This window comes from Dasypus novemcinctus, chromosome X (genome assembly GCF_030445035.2).
Source record: "Dasypus novemcinctus isolate mDasNov1 chromosome X, mDasNov1.1.hap2, whole genome shotgun sequence".
NCBI lineage: Eukaryota > Metazoa > Chordata > Mammalia > Cingulata > Dasypodidae > Dasypus > Dasypus novemcinctus.
Genome location: NC_080704.1, coordinates 178490729 through 178496728, shown reverse-complemented (window position 1 = coordinate 178496728; position 6000 = coordinate 178490729). Strand labels below are relative to the sequence as shown.

At 39.8% G+C, this 6000-nt stretch overlaps 1 pseudogene; it reads right to left on the bottom strand.

The window, feature by feature from the left end:
• Positions 1 to 2155: 2155 nt before the first annotated feature.
• LOC101411369 (ralA-binding protein 1-like) lies at positions 2156 to 4527 on the bottom strand (annotated as a pseudogene).
• Between the last annotated feature and the right edge of the window lie 1473 nt (positions 4528 to 6000).

Genomic DNA, 6000 nt, shown 5'->3' with positions numbered 1-6000 from the left:
TCCAATAAATCAGATTGTAGGTGCTGGAGTCTGTTGAGGCTCAGGATCTGGCTATCACATTGGACAGAACTTTTTAGGAGTAATTCTTCCATAACTTGTTGTGCTACCCTTTTCTGTTATTTCTTTAAAATTTGAAATAAAGTTACTTTAAAAAAAGAAAATTATAGCTTCAACTAAAAGGAGTAGAAGGATCATGATTCGCAGAATTATAAATTAGTATAATGAAGTTATAATGGGGGAATAAATTTTCATGTATTTCCAAACAGGGCCCACTGAGGAGGTGCTGTTTTCATAAGGCTGCGTGGCTTGCCTGTGGTGTCCGGAGCACTTTTGTTTGAAGCTTTGTTTACTATGGGTCGCAGTTTGTGAAACCAGCCTGCATAAACGAAAATGCTACAATAACCTCCTGACTCGCTTCGAAAACTCTTAGCCATAAAAACTCTGTTTTATTTAATATTTCCCCCTTTTGGTCAAGGTTATAGTAAATCTTGAAGTCGGATAGTAACAGTCCTGACTGTTTTCCTTCTTAAGCAGAAGTACTGTGTTGGCTGTTCTGGGTCTTTTTCCTTTATGTATAAACTTTAGAATCAGTTTGTTGATACCCACAAAATACGTTGTGGAGATTTTGATTGGGATTGCGTTGAATCTATAGATCAACTTGGGAGGAACTGACATCTTAACAATATTGTGTTAAGTATTAATACTATGTCTTTTTACTCCCCCTTTTTTAGACAGGTACAACAATTTATTTTGAAAGCGCAATTTTTCATAGCATGAATCAGTAATGATGATTTTGCACATTTTTGTAAAATGAACCAACATACAGATTATTTTAATTGTGATTTTTACCATTATGTAAGCTGGCTGCAAAAACCACACAAAAATTTTGAAGAATTCTTTATTTTGATAACTTTGGAGTTGCTTTTCAAAATATGCAATACCCCTTTGAATTAGAAATTAATAATACTGAGTTGACACAGGTGTTACTGATTTTACTTAACCTGGCCATGGTTTTGAAACTAAAATGTTTTTTTTCTTCAAAGTCAAATAGATTCTTCTGAAAAAATAATGAACCAGTTCTGTCAGCATGGATGCATATACTAAAGAAAAATTATAATATTTAAAGGAAAGAAATTCAGGACTCAATTTAGTTATTGGAACCCTTTTAGTATTTTAGGGTCAAGTTGAGTTAGTAGGTCTACTTTTTAATTTATTAATTTTATGAGACTATAACATCCTAATTGCAATGTACGATAAGTGTAAAATACACACTACATTTCCAAGACTTAGTATGAACAAAAAAAAGCATGTAAAATAGCTCATTAATAATTTCTTATATATTTATGTGTTGAAATAATATTTCAAATATTAAGTGAAATATATCATTAATATTAATTTACCTGTATCTTTAAAAAATAGTTATTTTAAGTTAAAATTAATTTTCAAATAAGCTGACTGTGACTGTTAGGGTAATGTGTCAACTCAGCCAGGTAATTGTGCCCAGTTGTTTGGTCAAGCAAGCACTGGGCTAACTGTCAGACAAGGGCATTTATGGACTTTAGCCATCAGTGAGCTTGCTGCACAGATGGGTGATTACATCAACATCAGCCAGGGAGACTGCTGTCAGCATAAGTGATGCTTTATCCAATCAGTCAAATGCCCTAAAAGGGAAAGTGATTAAAGCACTCAGAAAGAATTTCCCATCTCGTCTTTGGACAGCCAACGTCTCCCAGAAATTCATCAAGGACCTTCATTGGACTTTCTTCGGAGCCCCTGGTTGCAGCCTGCCTGCGGAACCTGGACTTGTGCATCCCCACAGTTACGTGAGAGACTCTTATAAAATCTCGTACTATTGACAGATATCTCCTGTTGATTCTGCTTCCCTAGAGAACCCTAATACACTGACATTACATGGAAAACTCATCTGCTCCCTCCAAGCCCCAAAATGTTGGCAACGCTTTGCCTTCCCCACCCCCCATGTAACCTGAGCCTGACAGTTATAAGTCCTTTGTGTAAGAGCAGCGTCTCTGAGAGTAAAAGACATTTTACACAATTTACTGAGTAGCGAAGTTGTGCACGTGGGTTCTTAGCATTCCAGTAAGATGCACAGGTCTGCTTAAGTCTAGAGGATTCCGTAACCATCCCACCCTGCTGCTCAGATTGGCGTTTCCTTCCTGTCTTTGCTAGGTGATGGCTTGACTTGTTACTTGCTGCCTTGAGCTGCTCTTCAGCTACTTTCATTTCGAGGACACTGTCTCTTGGTGGCGGAGCCCCACGCCCACGTTTCTCTGGCTCTGGCTCTTCCTTTTCTGGCCTGTGCTGCTCTGACGTGGCTTGCTGCCTCTGGGACAGCTGGAGCTGCAGATGCATCTCCACGATCCTCCGGCTCTTGATGAATTGCTTGATTCAAACGATTGTTCTTTATTTCTAACTCTTCCGTTTGTCTCCGTAAATCTTCCAGAATGATCTGCAGCTCCTCTTCCTCTTCACGGTCATGTTCACTTTCAGAGGAATGGTCATCGGTTTCGCTCGGACCATGTTGCCGATGACTCTGGTTCTCAGCGAAGTCAGCTCACAGGGGCTTTATCTCTTCCTTCTGGGACTCCATCTGCTTCCTGGCCAGGAGCGCCTCCTGCTCAGGCAGGATCTCCTTCTCCTGGGCAAGGAGAATGCTTATAACTTCTTCATTTTTCACTTATTTCTTCTTTGGAGACCTCCTCTTTTGAAAGCCTGGCTATCTTTTGTGCACACTTCGTTTCACACTCCCGTCTTTTAGCTCCTCTCAGTTTTCTTTTAAGGGCTGCCCAAATTCTTTGTACTTCCCATCATCTTCCTTCTTGAGATAAATCCTTTCTCCCACCCTGCAAATCTCGATTTCAACCATTCAAGAGAAACTCCTGTTTTCTGATCTCCTCTTTGATGCTCTCCTGGGTGCCTGGCAGCAGGGGCGTGCTGGCCATGTTAGACCATCGAAGAGCATTTGTCACCTGCTTTTGTACCACATTTCCAAAGCGCTCTTGCGCATGTGTGAAAAGCCCATACAGGACATGACTGCTAATCTGAACAGTGGAGTTGAGCACAACAGAAATGTTCTGTATGTTCATTTTCGTCTCCAGCTCCTTGGAGATGACATGGTTCATGTGCGCGATCAGTAAAGAGATGAGATGGTTGCACCCAGGCAGCGCCTTGAGCAGATGCTGAATCTGCACCTTCTCTTCCTCCACGCTCCTCCCACACGCTTCTTCAAGTTGGGGCATCAGCTCTTTGGTGAGTAGATTCTCTGGAAAGTCTCCCAGATACTGCTTCAGCAAACTGGCTATGGTATTTGGCTCGTATTCTTCCAACTTTGGAGACTCTTCCCAGTCATAGGCTGCTTTCAGCTCATGCACCTTTTATTTATTTATTTAATTTATTTTGAAGAAACTTTAGATTACATAAAAGTAAAAAATATAGAGGATTTCCAAATGTTCCCCTTCCTCCCCCTCCCATCCTTTCCCACATTAACAACATCCCTCATTCGTGATTTGTTACAATTGACGAACCCATATTGAAGTGTTGCCACTAACTGTGGATTATAGTTTACATTATGATTTACACTCTGTCCCATGCAATTTTTAAAGTCATGATAAAATGTAGAATGGCCTGTATACGTCATTGCAACGTCATGCAGGACAATTCCAACGTCCTGAAAATGCCCCATCTTAAACCTATGGTTCCCTCTTCCTCCCCTCAGAACCTCTGGTGGCCACTGCTTTTACATCAATGATACAAATTCTTCTATTGCCAGAATAATGTCTATAGTAGAATAATAGTAAGTCTACTTGATTTAATTCCTGAAACTCTGTAGATGCCTTCACACTTCATGCCATACTTCTTGACGTAATCTACACATTCCCGGAAAACTGCTGGCAGCCAAATGCCATCATACATCACGGTCCTCTCTGCTGTGTCAGCCAGAGGAATTCCAAAAATGGGTTTGAGGTTTGGAACATCAACCCAAGGCACCTCTAGCTCTTGAATTGGCTTTTTCTTCTTTTCCTTCCACCGTTTAACAGCATCAGCTGCTGACAAGTCTTTTGACTTCTTCGCTTTATGTTTTTCTTCTTTGTGCTTTTCTTTATTGGTTTTCTTTGGTTTCTCTTTTATTTTAAACTCTTTCTCCTTCTTTTCAGCAAAGCTGGGCCTCTTGAAGGCATGGATTCCTCTGGACCTCTTCATTTGGGAAGGGCTTTCAGCTCCATCTCCAGAGTGCTCTTCCTGAAAGGAAGCAGAGCCTTCTGGCCTTTTTTCCTGTTTCTTAATTTTTCCTTTTTTCTTCCACTGGTCTTTCTCATCATCAGACCCTATGTCAGGAGGCCCGGGGAAGACAGTGCTGGGGAGGTGAGGGCTTGCCAGTGAGGTACAACCCAGGAAACTTAGCCAGGCTGATCTCTTCCAAGCTGGGGGTCCTTCTCAGACCACTGCTGGGCTCCACCCTGCAGTGTGCACATTGGGGCTGCTGGTGGGAGGCAGAAGGCACTTGGTCATTCTTACTCCCTGGTGAGGAAGTCAAGGTCATCTCTGCTACTGACCCATCACACCTGTGCCTGCCGCCTCCTCGTGCTCAAGCCTGGCCATCCTTGGGAGCCCCAGCCTTGCCCCGTCCAGCCTCTGCCTGTTTTCACCTGTATGGTTTTACTCTTTTCAGTGTGGCTACTTGAATATTTAAAATCACATAGATGTTGCTCACATATTTCTATTGGCTGATGCTGTTCTATAGGGTCTATATTCATTTAGTTTTATTTATATATGTATCAGTTTGTTACCTTACACTCCTTTCTGCATCTCCCACCTTTCTTCTTAAAGTCTTTCCTTTTTATTTATTTTTAAACCCTAGGAGAAGCCTCTTAATTATTACCCTGAGTCTTATGGTGATGAATTTTCTTAGTTTTTTTGTATTTTTTGGAAAATGTCTTTTGCCTTCTTTCTTGAAAAATGTTTTTTGCTGGGTATAAAAATTCTTTTTAATATTCTGAAAATTATAATTTTATTATTACCTGGCTTCCATTGTTTCTGTTGAGAAGTCAGCTTTTAGTCTAACTATGGCTCCTTTGAGGGTATGAAAGGGAAAAAACCAAAATATAATAACTTAGGCTAAAAGACTGAAAATGGAGTCGGAGAGCTGTGCATACAGAAAGGCCTGTATGTCAACCCATAAGGATGTTGTATTAATGGTTATATCTCAGCCATTTTCTCTTCAAACATTGCTTCTGCCCCATTCTTTCTTCTACTGGCACCAATTACACTTATGTTAGACTGTCTTTTTTTTTTTTCACTGTATTTCATTTATCTCTGAACAATATTTAGTCTTCCAATCCATGGGCATGGAATTTCTTTCCATTTATTTAGGATTTTCTTAAATTTGACCAAGGATGTACAGGACTTGTACATGGCAAACTACAAATCACTATTGAAAGAAATTAAACCCAAAATATTTTATTATTTCAATTGCTATTGTAAATGGAATTGTTTTCTTGATACCCTTTTCAGATGATTCGCTGCTGGTGTGTAGAAACACCGCTGATTTTTGTGTGTTGATCTTGTACCCTGCAACTTTGCTGAATTCATTTATTACCTCTAATAGCTTTCCATATATAGGTTTTCCATATATAGGATTATGCTATCTTTGAACAGAGATACTATTACTTCTTCCTTTAAAATTTAGAATGCTTTTTATTTCTTTTTCTTGCCAAATTGCTCTGGTTAGCACTTGCAGTACAATGCTGAATAGCAGTGGTGAAAGGGGGCATCCTTGTTTTGCTCTAATCTTCAGGGGAAAACTTGTAGTTTTTCACCATTTAGTATGACAGTTGCATTTTTTGTTTTCATTTATGTCCTTTATCATATTGAGGAAGTTCTCTTCTTTTTTTAAAAAAATTAATTAATTAATTAATTAAATTCCCCCCCTTCCCTGGTTGTCTGTTCTCTGTGTCTATTTGCTGCGTCTTGTTTCTTTGTCCA